This window comes from Amblyraja radiata, chromosome 13, assembly GCF_010909765.2.
Source record: "Amblyraja radiata isolate CabotCenter1 chromosome 13, sAmbRad1.1.pri, whole genome shotgun sequence".
Lineage (NCBI taxonomy): Eukaryota > Metazoa > Chordata > Chondrichthyes > Rajiformes > Rajidae > Amblyraja > Amblyraja radiata.
This window is the reverse complement of record NC_045968.1, coordinates 26,751,758-26,768,463: the sequence shown is the minus strand read 5'-3', so window position 1 is coordinate 26,768,463 and position 16,706 is coordinate 26,751,758.

Here is a 16,706-nt window from a genome sequence, read left to right as displayed (position 1 = left end):
ACACCAAAAGGGGAACTCATTAGAAGCAAGGGGAAATGAAGCGGCAGACGGAGCCGCCAAAAAGGCAGCGACAGAAGGAACAGTGAGGATGTTGTCTTTAATACCATTAAGGGAAGGAGTAGGAAAGATACCTGTATTCTCACAGGAGGAGGAGGACAAAATGAATGAGTTAGGGGCTCGGCGTTCCACTGACGGGAGGTGGTGGACGCCGGATGGGAAACAAATGTTAACCAAAGGATTAACTCGGGATTTGATGACACAACTGCACTCCCAGTCACATTGGGGAGCGCAGGCCCTGTGTGACACACTACTACAGACCTACGCTTGCCGAGGTATCTATACTTTGGCTAAGCAGACAGTCTCCGGTTGTGTGTTATGTCAGAGGGTTAACAAGAAGGTAATGAGAGCTGTCTCTGGTGGAGGACAACAATTGGCTATAAGACCCTTCCAGAGAATGCAGGTGGATTTTACAGAACTTCCAAGAATACAAAGGTGGAAGTACCTCCTAGTAGTTGTAGACCAGGTGGGTGGAAGCATTTCCCACGATAAATGCCACCGCTCAGGCAGTAACCCGGATATTATTAGAACAAATCATTCCCCGATACGGGGTCATCGAATCCATAGATTCCGACCGAGGAACACATTTTGCCTCTAAGGTTCACCTGTTGGTTTGCAGTACCTTGGGAATAAATTGGAAATTGCATACACCCTGGCACCCCCAGAGTTCTGGGCGAGTGGAAAGGATGAATGCAACCCTTAAAACACAGATAACTAAGTTAATGGAGGAAACCGGACTACCCTGGACTAAGTGTTTACCAATTGCATTATTAAGAATACGAACGGCACCCCGTAAAGATATTGCGATGTCTCCCTACGAAATGTTGTTTGGGCTGCCCTATCTTGGAAAGGTAGAGAGCACGCCGACCTTCGAAGGCAGCGATGTGTTCCTGAGGAACTATTTACTGGCAGTGTCTCGTTCCCTTGCAGAATTAAAAATAAAAGGACTGTTGGCACAAAGTCCACCACTCGACTTTCCAATACACGTTATAAAGGCCGGTGACTGGGTACTGATTAAAAGTTGGAAGGAGGAGAAACTGCAGTCCCGGTGGACTGGCCCATACCTGGCATTGCTGACAACGGAGACAGCAGTATGAACAAAAGAAAAAGGGTGGACACATGCGACCCGGGTTAAAGGACCCGTTGACCCGCCGTCAGTTCCTGAGAAAGACGATCAGTGGACGGTAAAACCAGCGAATAAGCCCCTGGCATTAACTTTCAGTAAGAAATAAGTGTATGAAACTAACAGCATGAAAGGAGCAATTGTAGTATTACTAACTATGTATGTAACCATTATAAGAAGTGTTAATAACTGTGATAAGTGCTACCATCCTATCAGATATGGAGGGCGAACAACCAGATCATTTACCTATCATTCCCATGTAAGTGATGATTGCTACGACCTAAGGACTAGAGCTGTTTGTCAGGACGGAGGGAGGGGGTATTATGTAGTAGAAAATAAGGGACATGTAGGAAGTTTTGGGCACATTACCTGCCCAAAAGGGGAGAAATGGGTCTGCATGACCAAGAGAGGACAGTTAGGCATCCCTTCCCGAGCCAGGGAGGAAACATTAGACAAAATTAAGGAGGTAGTGATAGGGAAGTTAGCAGAAGCAGTAGTCAACAAACCTCCCCCACCTTCCCAGCCTCAACTGCACCAGACTATGTATGATGAAATAAAGCAACAGATTGAGATCCCGGAAGTGGGGAGAAACCTGTTTGTGGACTTGGCCCTCCGGATAGCCAGAACCCTGAATGTGACTAACTGTTGGGTTTGTGGAGGACCGATGATGAGCTCACGCTGGCCATGGAGAGGATCTATCATTGAGGTATGGGACCTGATAAAGTGGAATTTGACGGTGGGAAGAGATCGAAGTCCCCAGGAATGGGTCCTGACACACACCCCGGTTGGAACTGAGTGTATCGCCAGGCCCTGGGCAAAGGATGCCATCCTAGTAGGCAGCAGCCCCTGCCAGCGCATCATCACCCAGTGGCCAAATCAATCCCGAGTGTGGTGGCCAGAGGAACCTCAATGGTATCCCACTGTAAAGGATGAAGGAAACTGTACTATCTGGATGAAGACTGATGGAAGCGAATCGACTGGATTATGGAATTGCACCGGGAACAACCCTTACCAGGGAATCCCATTGTTGCAGGGCATATGGGACAATGTTACCTCTAGTGGACCGGCCCCTGAAGGACTGCTATGGATATGCGGACACAAGGCATACTCGGTATTGCCAGAAAAATGGAGTGGGACTTGTTTAATTGGACTGGTACAACCAGGGTTTTTTTTGTTGACCACTGAGGAGGGGCGGTCGCTAGGAACACCCATCTTTGACGATCTACACCGAACGAAGAGAAGAATGGACATCGGAAAATGGGAAAATGATGAGTGGCCACCTGCAAGAATCATCTCATATTATGGACCAGCCACTTGGGCACAGGACGGATCCTGGGGCTACCGGACCCCAGTGTATATGTTAAATCGGATCATAAGACTACAGGCAGTGCTGGAAGTAATTACTAACCAGACTGCTTCTGCACTAGAGATGTTGGCAAAGCAGCAGACACAGATGAGAACAGCGATATACCAAAACCGTTTGGCCTTAGACTACTTACTAGCCGAAGAGGGAGGAGTATGCGGAAAATTCAACCTCTCTAATTGCTGCCTAAACATAGATGACAACGGGCAAGCAGTAATGGATATATCAGAAGGAATCAGAAAAATAGCACATGTCCCGGTACAGAGATGGAACACAATCATGGGAGCAGGATGGTGGGATTACATTTTAGGAGGAGCCTGGTGGAAAGCGGTGGGACTGGTGATTTTATGGGCATTAGCTGCATTGATCATTATCCCCTGTTGTATACCATGTCTCAGGGTTCTTATAACTAGAAGTATAAGCCAAATGCAGGCAGTTGTAGCCCCATGGGGGAGAAAGGGGGCGTCCAGAAGATAATGATAATGAGGCCGAGAGAGGACCCAGAATAAAGAGAGATAAAAAAGAATGTTATTAGCTTTGGAACAGCAGGAAGTCTAGGAATGGGGTTTAATACAGGATGCGTAGCAAAAGAAAAAGGGAGGATTGTGAGGGATAAGATGATTAAACCACCATCCTTGCGAGGGACCGAGTGATTGAAGTCACCGACCTTGTGATGGGCCGAGGAGTTGGAATCACCAACCTTGTGATTCGAACAAACAGTCAGACCTTCAGAGCTGTTGATAACATTGTAGAATAACAAGATGAGGTAAGGAATGTAGCTGACAACACAGAAGCTATTCTTTAGGTCAAAGGCAATTAAGTAGGTTAGGGCAACAGATACTGCGCATGCTTAATAAGTTAAATGAATATTAACTTTACGCCCCTCATGACAAAGAACCTAATTTAAATGTACATGCGATGTATGATGTGGGAGGAGAGGGAATGATTGATGACGCACGGAGGGGAGGGTTGGAGGATTGTGAACCTCGGTACCCTGATTGGAAGGGATCAGAAGGGGAGGCGTCCGATCAATAAAGACTGTATACTGAATTGTATAAAAATAGACGTTTTTCCTTTGCTCGGGGTGTCTCAACTTGGAGAGGCACCCGATTCTGCACACTCGCAAATAAAGCATTTCTTGTTCCCACGATTTAGTCTCTGAGTAGTGAATGTGAGCACAAACAATAATCTCACAAGTTGGGGGCTCGTCCGGGATCGCCACTCCGGCCGCTTGACGGAGGCACGAAAGGAAGGGAAGGTGCACCCTGCTGATTTCAGCAGTCTCTGATCTCCTTGCTTGCCGTCAGCGGTTTGAGCGAGTGATATTCGGACAAGAGACTCTGGAAACAAGAGGGAATCCGGTGAAAGGGATCAATCAATCGAGCAATTCCTGTGCTCAGGACTCGGGTAAGAATATGTGAGCACAAACAATATATCTCACAAGAAGGTGTAGAGGGGAGGGGGGAAGGGGGTTTAGAGGATGAAGGGTGGGGGAGGGCAGGGGGGTGGTGGAGAGGGAGGGAGGGGGAGAGAGAGGGAGGGGGAGAGAGAGGGGGAGAGAGAGGAAAAGAGAGGAGAAAGAAGGGGGGAGAGAGGAGAGAGAGGGGGGAGAGAGTAGAGAGAGGGGGGGAGAGAGGGGGTGAGAGAGGGGGGAGAGATAGAGAGGGGAGTAATGGCTGCAAGGGCCACCTTCTCATCGTGTGCCCCGCGCGACGATAACGGCTGCTGTCGCCATGTTCTAACATCAGGCGGGGAAATGGAGAGGCTTCAGACGCAAGCCGGAGGCCTCTGGTGACCGGGTGTCTGTGAGCGAGCGGGCAACTCCAAGTGAATGGGTGGCTCCGAGCGAGCGGCAGTGACCTCCGGATCTGCAGAACGCTTGTTCTTTCTGCACGTTTTGAATAAAGGGATTTATTAAATCTTAAAATGTAAATAACTTAAAATACAACAATTGAAATGTGAAAGATAACATTTATTCAGTTAAGTTCCCACGGGCAGTCACACACACTAAGCACCCACCCCCCCAAACAGATGAGAGCGTCTGCTTGAATGGAGAGCGCGTGCCCGCCCCACAAACATTCACACACACACGGGCAGGCGGGTGAGCGGGATTTCTCCCCTGAAGCAGGTCGGTCGGGCACAGTCGACAGAAGCTGGAAAACTGCGGCTGCGGTTCTGGCAACAGCCGGCGTTCTGCTCTGTCTGGGGGGAGAGGACGAGTGGCGGTGAAGAGGAGAGGAAGGGGAGGATGGGGGAGAGATGTGGTGGGGGGGAGAGATGTGGTGGGGGGAGGGGGGTTGGATCGGTCGGGCACGAGTCGAGCTGCAGGAGGCGTGGCGCGAGCGTACTTGGCATGGTGCAGGCAGCGGGGGGGGGGGGGGGGGTGGAGGGGTGCCGGGCTGCCAAATGAAGAGAGAGAGAGAAGCAGCTTCTGACTGTAAACCCACAGCTGGAATGAGAGCGCAAGGCTTCACGAGCTGGGGCAACAGTGATGATAAGGTTCAGCGCGTGAGAAGCCGCCTTTAATCCACAGCGGCAGGCGGGGGCCTGGAGGCAGGTGGGCCTGAATAGGTCGGCATGTGGCATTGTGACGTCAAGCAGCTCGTGAGTGCGGTTTAGATTTTAAAATGAGTGAGTGGGGGGGGGATGGATTTTATGAATGTAAAAGTGAAATCGCTAACGAAATGGTAAAAATGACGAGACTTGAGCATGCGGTTTTGGCCAAGCAAGGAATCAAAGGCCAAAAACAAAATATCTTAAAATGGAATCTGACATACACACACACGCGCGCACACGCACACGCACACACACACACACACACACACACACACACACACACACACACACACACACACACACACACACACACACACACACACACACACACACACACACACACACACACACACAGTTTTAATATATAGATAGATAGATGTAGCTTAGATCTGTTTGGTCCATTAACTCGCAGGCACTTTTTAAGCGCACATTTTGATTACTTTCCATTCTACCATAGAGATATAAAGTCTATAATAGACTTGATTTATATTTCTATGATTCTACAGACCTTGGCTGGGAACCTGGGGCTCACCGAAATTGTTCCCAATTGGGCCCCGCACCTCTTAAGGCCGGCCCTGCCCTGGAGTATTGTGTGCAGTTTTGGTCTCCAAATTTGAGGAAGGACATTCTTGCTATTGAGGGAGTGCAGCGTTGGTTCACGAGGTTAATTCCCGGGATGGCTGAACTGTCATATGTTGAAAGAATGGAACGACTGGGCTTTTATACACTGGAATTTAGAAGGATGAGGGGATCGTATTGAAAGATATAAGATTATTAAGGGATTGGACACACTGGAGGCAGGAAATATGTTCCCGATGTTGGGGGAGTGCAGTACTAGGGGCCGCAGTTTAAGAATAAGGGGTAGGCCATTTAGAACGGAGATGAGGAAAAACCTTTTCAACCCGACAGTTGCGAATCTGTGGAATTCCCTGCCTCAGAAGGCAGTGGAGGCTGATTCTCTGGATGCTTTCAAGAGAGAGTTAGATAGAGCTCATAAAGATAGCAGAGTCAAGGGATTTGGGGAGAAGGCAGGAACGGGGTACTGATTGTGGATGATCAGCCATGATCCCAGTGAATGGCCGTGCTGGCTCGAGGACCGAATGGCCGACTCCTGCACCTATTGTCTATTGTCTATTGTGTAAATGCCAAATATACATGTACTGGGTCATCTTTATCCATTCTGCCATGTTTAACTTCAAAAAAACTCAAAAAGGTTTCTTCAGTCATAAATGTATGTAATTGTGTGAGTTGTGTTGAAGCCACACATCCATCTTTTCCTTTCTTGAAATTATGTGTTGGAAGTTTCCACTATGGAAATTATTACTTCTAAAGGGCCCACTTGGGCGACCTAATTGGTGAGTTTAGAAGAGTTTAGGAGAGTTTGAAAAAAATGTCATGTTGAAGACCTCCTTCAACCATGTAGAACGCCTCTGACCTCCTTCGACTATGTTGAAGACTAGCTTCGACTAGCTACGACTAACTTCGGGAAAATTGGACACCGAATAGTGGAGAGAGAAAACGACCTCCTTCGATCCCCTTCGAGTATGCAAATTTAAAGCACACGGTATTGGGGGTTCAGTATTGATGTGGATAGAGAACTGGCTGGCAGACAGGAAGCAAAGATTGGGAGTAAACGGGACCTTTTCAGAATGGCAGGCAGTGACTAGTGGGGTACCGCAAGGCTCAGTGCTGGGGCCCCAGCTATTTACAATATATATTAATGATCTGGATGAGGGAATTGAATGCAACATGTTTGCGGATGACACGAAGCTGGGGGGCAGTGTTAGCTGTGAGGAGGATGCCAGGAGGCTGCAAGGTGACTTGGATAGGTTGGGTGAGTGGGCAAATGTATGGCAGATGCAGTGTAATGTGGATAAATGTGAGGTTATCCACTTTGGTGGCAAAAACAGGAAAGTAGACTATTATCTGAATGGTGGCCGATTAGGAAAAGGGGAGATGCAACGAGACCTGGGTGTCATGGTACACCATGTCATTGAAAGTAGGCATGCAGGTGCAGCAGGCAGTGAAGAAAGCCAATGGTATGTTAGCATTCATAGCAAAAGGATTTGAGTATAGGAGCAGGGAGGTTCTACTGCAGTTGTATAGGGTCTTGGTGAGACCACACCTGGAGTATTGCGTACAGTTTTGGTCTACTAATCTGAGGAAAGACATTCTTGCCTTAGAGGGAGTTCAGAGAAGGTTCACCAGACTGATTCCTGGGATGTCAGGACTTTCATATGAAGAAAGACTGGATAGACTCGGCTTGTACTCGCTAGAATTAAGAAGATTGAGGGGGGATCTTATAGAAACTTACAACATTCTTAAAGGGTTGGACAGGCTAGATGCAGGAAGATTGTTCCCGATGTTTGGGAAGTCCAGAACAAGGGGTCACAGTTTGAGGATAAGGGGGAAGTCTTTTAGGACCGAGATGAGAAAAACATTTTTCACACAGAGAGTGGTGAATCTGTGGAATTCTCTGCCACAGAAGGTAGTTGAGGCCAGTTCATTGACTATATTTAAGAAGGAGTTAGATGTGGCCCTTGTGGCTAAAGGGATCAGTGGGTATGGAGAGAAGGCCAGTACAGGATACTGAGTTGGATGCTCAGCCATGATCATATTGAATGGCGGTGCAGGCTCGAAGGGCCGAATGGCCTACTCCTGCACCTATTTTCTATGTTTCTATGTTTCTATGACCTCCCTTTGACCTCCCTTCGACTATGATGAAGACTATCTACGACTACCTTTGACTACCTTCGACTACCGTTGATTACCTACGAAAAACATGACGACCTACTATGACCTACTACGACTAAACCTACGGGTAAAAAAAGTATCGATTTTTTCCATGGAGACCATTTTTTGCGATTTTTATATCATATTGAAAATACGCCGCGCCCTAGCTGAGGCCTCGAGTACGCGGATACCACTCTCCAGCATGAAGGAGAGTTACGAAGACCTCCTACGACCTTGTGTCGACCATGCTGCGAGTATGAGTCGAGGGAAAACTCGCCAGAACTCGCGGTTTAGGTCGCCCAAGTGGGACAGGCCCTTAAGGCTTTTGGTTATTTGTGAAGGCTCTATGACACAAGGGATCATTTGTGCCAAAACTATTGGGAGGAGGAAGCGAGGCTATAGAAATGACATTAGACAAACTTCTAACAAAAATGATAGCACAGTTACAACTTTAAATGTTTTTGAAGGATTATCTAGGGTGGTCGATGAAATCAAGAATACAAGATAACGTTAGTAGGTGCCAACTAAAACGAGTGCTCAGAATGCTGAGCTAGCAGCAGTAGATATGTGGTCAGCCACCATTTCCCGCCACCAATGGACATATTGTATCATACAGCATGTAAGTATGCATGGAACATGCCCTGTCTTATATGATAAATGGTAAACTAAGATAAAGTAGAACAAACCAGGAAAGTAATCAGGGAACCCATCACAAATCCTATTGCAAAAAAGCAAGCAAAAGAGAAAACTAACTAGCATTAGATTATTGGCTTAAAAACCTGTAAGTAAGAGCAAAATGACGTATTTTATGGATAAATTATTTTCAAAATGAAGCAATTGATCGTACTGATATACAGCAAACCAATTGGCATCTGAGCAGTTCAAGTAGAATCGGTATATAATCTCACCATGTTGTTGTGCATTGAAGATGGGACAATTCAAGTGTATTCTGGCTTAGACACACAGTGGTAAAATAGGATGCTCGAACAACTGTCGGGAAATCTTCAGCAGACCAGCCAAGAATCTGATGTTGTTGAAAACTGCACCCTTATGGGCCTGTCGCACTTAGGCGATTTTTCAGCGGACTGCTGGTGACTGTCAAGTTGCCGGCAGTCACCTGAAAAACCAGCAACTGGAACGGTGATCACACACTCACACACACAAACACATCGCTTCCTTCTTCGGCCCATTGTGCAGGTGGGGGACAGGGCAAGCGGGGGCAGCACTGTCTAAAAAATTCACACGGTGCAAAGCCAAGGTGATACAGACACACGCCGCGATGAACAGGAAGGTTGGCGCTGTAATTAATATTGATTTGTAGTCCTTATAATAATAGTGGGATCACACCATGCAGGTTATATAGAGTTTATTAGGAACAAGCAATACAAGTTCTCACTTGAGAATTCACTTTAAGACTAACGGAATGCAGCAGACCGCGACTCTAACAAGCTAGTGGGCGTAACTACAAATGCATGACTCATAACATGAGCCACTAATTCACATCCCCCCTTAAAGAATCAATAACAATGTATAACCATAACTAAGCAATGCAAATATCACAGCCAATGACAGACTGGTGGAAAGTCAAACATAGTCCGGATACTTCACGACTGGTGTGCAAACATGACCAGCACGTGCACGATGGAGGCCATCTCCATTTTTTTTCTTCGGGGAAAGAGCAGGCGAATTCACCGATGTGGGGGAGTGGACCAACGCCTCTGGAGTCGAAGCAGGAGACTGTGGCGCAGGTGAAGCCGGAACAGACAGAGGAAATGTCACAGGCATGGAATGTTGTGCTGGCAAGAGCATGCGAGGGTCACTAGATGCAGATTGTAATGAACTTGTATGATCCGGATAATAAGGAGGAGGGATTGGCTCCTTCACAGGCAGAAGATGTTGTCTGCTGCGTTGGTAGGTGCCGCCATCGGCTCTAACAATGTACGAGCGTGGCTCCGAGACGGGACCAGAAACCACCCCAATACGGTCATGGCCTTTGTCAGTCTGTAAGTGGACAACCTGTCCTTTGTTCACTGGTGGCAGAGGCCTACTCGTCTTGTCGAACCATTTCTTTTGAATGTCACGCTTCTGTTGCAACCTGGATTGAACCTCCTCAGGTGGAAAGACATGTGGTATTAACGTTTGCTCTGCTACGGGCAACAGGGTACGGGTCTACCTTGACAATAATCGTTGAGCAAGTGAACCCAAGGCAGGGTCATGGGGAATGTTGCGTAAATTGAGCAAATCCAGGAATACGTCATTTAGTCTGTGAGAGGGCTCCATGAGTTGTTTTGCACTTCTGACAGCCCGTTCAGCCAGCCCGTTAGACTGTGGATATTCAGGGATGCTGGTGATGTGGTGAAAATTCCAGCGTCTGGCAAATTCTCTGAATTGTTGACTGGTGAACTGGCTGCCATTGTCAGTCAACAGCTTGCCTGGACATCCGTGAACGGAAAATTGACGTGATAAGTTTGAAAGCACGCCGCTGGAAGTGGGGCTGCTGAGAAAATCAATGTCGAACCATCCTGAATATGAATCCACGAGCACTAGGTGAGGAATTGGATTATTTTAAGTCAATCTTTAGTTTAATAAAACTCGACACAAGCACTTGTTACAACTTAATAATTCTATTACAGCACTGCAGAAATCTTAGCACTCGCCACACAAAGCCAGCAGCTCCGGGGTGCAAGTTCTAAGAACTAGCTAACAGTCCAGAAATGCAAGGATTATATAGTCATTAAGCATCCGTATACAATATTACAATATGGTACGACACATTCTTATCCTATCAGCATTGTCATTAGGTAGCAGCTCATGGATGAACTACAAAAATTGTTCATCCCAGTTTGGCAAAAGAATAAATCAGGGAAGATAGTGCATCCGTGGATAACAAGGGAAATCAGGGATAGTATCAAAGCGAAGGATGATGCGTACAAATTAGCCAGAAAAAGCAGCATACCGGAGGACTGGGAGAAATTCAGAGACCAGCAGAGGAGGACAAAGGGCTTAATTAGGAAAGGAAAAATAGATTTATGAAAGAAAACTGGCAGGGAACATAAAAACTGACTGCAAAAGTTTTTATAGATATGTGAAAAGAAAGAGATTAGTTAAAACAAATGTAGGTCCCTTGCAGTCAGAAACGGGTGAGTTGATCATGGGGAACAAGGATATGGCGGACCAATTGAATAACTACTTTGGTTCCGTCTTCACTAAGGAAGACATAAATAATCTGCCGGAAATAGCAGGGGACCGCGGGTCAAAGGAGTTGGAGGAATTGAGTGAAATCCGGGTTAGCCGGGAAGTGGTGTTGGGTAAATTAAATGGATTAAAGGCCGATAAATCCCCAGGGCCAGATAGGCTGCATCCCAGAGTACTTAAGGAAGTAGCTCCAGAAATAGTGGATGCATTAGTAATAATCTTTCAAAACTCTTTAGATTCTGGAGTAGTTCCTGAGGATTGGCGGGTAGCAAACGTAACCCCACTTTTTAAGAAGGGAGGGAGAGAGAAAACGGGGAATTACAGACCAGTTAGTCTAACATCGGTAGTGGGGAAACTGCTAGAGTCAGTTATTAAAGATGGGATAGCAGCATATTTGGAAAGTGGTGAAATCATTGGACAAAGTCAGCATGGATTTACAAAAGGTAAATCATGTCTGACGAATCTTATAGAATTTTTCGAGGATGTAACTAGTAGCGTGGATAGGGGAGAACCAGTGGATGTGGTGTAACTGGACTTCCAGAAGGCTTTCGACAAGGTCCCACATAAGAGATTAATTTACAAACTTAAAGCACACGGCATTGGGGGTTCAGTATTGATGTGGATAGAGAACTGGCTGGCAAACAGGAAGCAAAGAGTAGGAGTAAACGGGTCCTTTTCACAATGGCAGGCAGTGACTAGTGGGGTACCGCAAGGCTCAGTGCTGGGACCCCAGCTATTTACAATATATATTAATGATCTGGATGAGGGAATTGAAGGCAATATCTCCAAGTTTGCGGATGACACGAAGCTGGGGGGCAGTGTTAGCTGTGAGGAGGATGCTAGGAGACTGCAAGGTGACTTGGATAGGCTGGGTGAGTGGGCAAATGTTTGGCAGATGCAGTATAATGTGGATAAATGTGAGGTTATCCATTTTGGTGGCAAAAACAGGAAAGCAGACTATTATCTAAATGGTGGCCGACTAGGAAAAGGGGAGATGCAGCGAGACCTGTGTGTCATGGTACACCAGTCATTGAAAGTGGGCATGCAGGTGCAGCAGGCAGTGAAGAAAGCGAATGGTATGTTAGCTTTCATAGCAAAAGGATTTGAGTATAGGAGCAGGGAGGTTCTACTGCAGTTGTACAGGGTCTTGGTGAGACCACACCTGGAGTATTGCGTACAGTTTTGGTCTCCAAATCTGAGGAAGGACATTATTGCCATAGAGGGAGTGCAGAGAAGGTTCACCAGACTGATTCCTGGGGTGTCAGGACTGTCTTATGAAGAAAGACTGGATAGACTTGGTTTATACTCTCTAGAATTTAGAAGATTGAGAGGGGATCTTATAGAAACTTACAAAATTCTTAAGGGGTTGGACAGGCTAGATGCAGGAAGATTGCTCCCGATGTTGGGGAAGTCCAGGACAATGGGTCACAGCTTAAGGATAAGGGGGAAATCCTTTAAAACCGAGATGAGAAGAACTTTTTTCACACAGAGAGTGGTGAATCTCTGGAACTCCCTGCCACAGAGGGTAGTCGAGGCCAGTTCATTGGCTATATTTAAGAGGGAGTTAGATGTGGCCCTTGTGGCTAAGGGGATCAGAGGGTATAGAGAGAAGGCAGGTACGGGATACTGTGTTGGATGATCAGCCATGATCATATTGAATGGCGGTGCAGGCTCGAAGGGCCGAATGGCCTACTCCTGCACCTAATTTCTATGTTTCTATGTTTCTATTAGCATCATCCAATCACCTGAATGGATAGTACAACTTATACAATTGTTATCGCGCACGTGCAACTTGTAAAACTTGTTGTACAATTAGTTTATCATATTACTGAATCATCCTGCGGTTTGAATGTTACTCAGTTATGGGCAGCATGCGTCCTAAACAACACTAGTAGTATGTGCAACCACCACTCGTATGCCGCTGATAGCAGCAGCACGTGAGGTGCGTGAACAGCTCCCCAGTACCGATAGTATTTAGCAGCAATATACGTGCGTCATCAACAGCTCCTTAGCACATGTAAGTGTAATAGGCAGTCTAGGATCAAAGTACGCTAGAGTAGGGGTGGCCGACATCTGCTGTTTAAGAGTGTCAAACGCTGTCTGTTGTTGCTCATGCCAGATCCAAGCAGAATCCTTGTGCGCGGGAAGGCGCAATGGGGCTAATATTTTGCCGAAATCTGGAATGAATTTGCTCAAATAGTTCGCCATGCCAAAGAACTGCAAGCAGGGCACATCCGTGGGTGCTGGAAGTTCATTAATAGCACTGGTTTTCGCTGGATCGGTTTTCAGGCCATCCTTGGTAAATATATGGCCTAGGTATTTTACCTCATTCACTCTGAATCTGCATTTTTTGGGATTGAGTTTGAGATGGATGGCCTCGGCATGCTTCATTACTTTTGTCAGATTGGCATCGTGTTCCTCGATTGTTTTTCCAGTAATACGGATATCGTCCACTACGATGCAGCATGGGTATCCGGCAAACAATTGTTCCATGGATTGTTGAAATACTTCACTGGCAGAACTTATACCAAAGGGCATCCTCAAAAATTTATAACGTCCGAACAGAGTACTGAAAGTTGTCAGCTTGGAGGATTTATGTTCCAGTGGAATCTGCCAGAATGAACTCTTGGCATCTAGCACTGTGAATACAGTTGCTTTGGCCATCTGCGCCGCAATCTCGTCCACCGAACGCATTGGATAACGTGGTCTCTTAATTACTGTATTTAAGCCTTTGGGGTTAATGCAAATCAGTATCTCATCTTTATTCTTCTTAGTAGCGACAACCATTGAGGAGACCCAGTCTGATGGTTCAGTTAGCGAGTAATCACACCAAGAGCCACCATTCTGTTAAGTTCACTTTGTACACGATCCCGCATAGCATGGGGGAATCCTGTGGGCTGGACGAACAACTGTGATTGCCTCAGGATCAATAGCAATCGTGTATCTCACAGGCAACCTGCCCAGCTCGTCGTTAAACAAATCCTTGTTTTGTGTTAAAATGTGATGTGTAAAATCACAGCATATAGTCAGTGGACAGACTGAAGGGCTGAAGGAAATCAAACCCATGTCATGGCATGCATTGGCATCCAGTATGGATGGTACCTTCTCGCGTACCACGTAGAAATCTAGGATGTGGTCACGCCTGTTGAGACCGCAACGTAACTTTACTTGGCCGATAGGGTGCAGTGGTGCACCATTAAAGGAGATAAGTGATGCAGTCGTCTGAGTTAGAGTTTGTGTGTTTTGCAGCTGTTGGAAGAGAGCCAGCGAAATTGCGTTGCACCGAGCAATTCATCGCGTAGTTTATCATTCAATATGCCATGTATTAAGCGGTCTCTCATCAAACTACATTCAATTTCTCTGAAATCGCATTGACTAGTGACATGCTTCAGTGCACTGACATATAGCTCGACAGCATGGAGAAAAGTGGGAAGTGGAATCACATTGAACTAGTGAATGTGTGATGATGGTTGATATGGACTTGATGGGCTGAAGGGCCTGTTTCCTTGTGGTCATCTCTACAACTAAAAAAAAGAAGCCGTATGACTTGCTGAGCAACTCCAGCATTTTCAGATTATATTTTGGATTTCTGGCATCTATAGTTCTATTTCAATTTTGAATAATCAAATATATCACAAATTCAAAGAGGTAGTCATAGTCATACAACATAGAAACAGGTCCTTCAGGCCAACTTGCCACGCTGACCAATATGCCCCATCTACACTGGTACCATCTTCCTCTGTTTGGCCATATCCCTGTAAATTCATCATGTCCATGTACCTGTCTAAATGTTTTTCAAAGGTTGTGATCATACCTGCCTCACCAACCTACTATTGCTGTTTGTTCCAAATACCTACCACCCTTTAGTAAAAATAGTTGCCCCTCAGTTAAAGCTTTTCTCCCTCGCATTTAACCCACGTCTTCTGATTCTAGATTCCCTTACTCTGGGTAAAAGACTGCATTTATGCTATTTATTACTCTCATGATCTTATACACCTCAATAAGATCACCCCTCATCCTCCTGCACTCCAAGGAATAAAGTTCTAGCCTGGTCAACCTCTCCCTACAGCTCAGGCCCTTGAGTTCAGGCAACATTCTCATAAATTTCTCTGCACCCTTTTTACAGTAGCTTAACAACATCTATCCTATAAAAGAGTGACAGAAACTGAATACAATACTCTAAATGTGGTCTCACCAATATCTTATACAACTATGACATGACCTCCCAACATCCATACACCATACCCTGACTGATGAAGGCCAATGTGCTGAAGGCCTACTTGACCATCTTCTCGACTTGTGATGCCATTTTCAAGGAGCTCTGCACCATCACTCCTTCCATCATCACACTCTGCCTCCTTTCATGAAGCCAATTTTCTATCCTGTTGGCTGATTCTCCTTGGATCCCATGCAATCTAACCTTCCAGAGCAGCCTACCACACAGAACCTTGTTAAATGCCTTGTTGAAATCCATATCTGCATCATCCACCACTCTGCCTTTGTTAACCTTTATGTACACATCTTAAAAAAATCAATCAGATACTTGAGACACCATCTCTCAAATATGACTATGCTGACTATCCCTAATGCTGACTATCCCTAATCATCCTCTGTCGATCCAAATGCATGTATATCTTATCACTCACAATACTTTCTAGTACCATTCAAACCACAGGTGTTAATCTCCCAGGCCTCTAGTTCCTAAGTTCTTCCCTGCAACCTTGCTGAAATAGAGATTCAACATTTGCCACCCTCCAGTCTTCTGGCACCTGACCCATATTTAATAATGTCATACCCTGAATTATAAAATAATGCCACGTTGTACTGTTTTAGCACAAGCAGAATTATTATTCATCCAAATACAAAAATAGTTTTGATAGATCTATACAGTATTTAGAAAAATCGCAAATTTTTCCCAAATGTTTCCTCTGTAAATACAATTTCACCAGAAAGACCTGTAAAATGCTGATACTTCACTGGTCTATAGTGAGTTGACTGTGGGACAGCTGCTGCAAATTCACTGCCAACTTCCCTCGTTGCAGAGATACATCACACAAACTGATGTTCAGAAATTGACCCCATTTTCCTCTTACCCCCGTCCCCCCTCAACTGTGCCCCTGGACCTGTACCTATTTCAACCTCAATCATAACTTCCACCCACATTCCTTCCTCTGGCTTCACAATTCACAATTCTACAACTCCTTTGTCTCACTCCGTCAGCTTTTCCATGTTCCACTGGGATGCCGCCTGACCTGCAGAGTTACTCCAGCACTTTGTGTCTTTTTTTTTGTCAGTAATTGGTGTTTGATTCCAATTTAAATGGCACGTGAACTGGATTTGGAAGCAGTGAAAGAACAGTTGCCAGAAAGCTAAGTGTAACAATGAATGCGTCGTGAATTGCAATTGTGCTTAAAGGTGATTTTACAGTATATACAATTTATACTATAACTTTGGAAAATCCATCAGGTACAATATCAAGTTCAAGTTCAAGTTCAAGTTCACATTTATTGCCACATGCACCAGTTATGGTACCATAGAATTTGACTTATCATGCAGCCATACAAAGAAAAGAGCACAATACACAATATACAATAGAATATAACATGAACATCCACCACAGTGGAATCAACATTCTTCACTGTGGTGGAAGGCAATAACTTTGTCAGTCCTCCTCCTTTG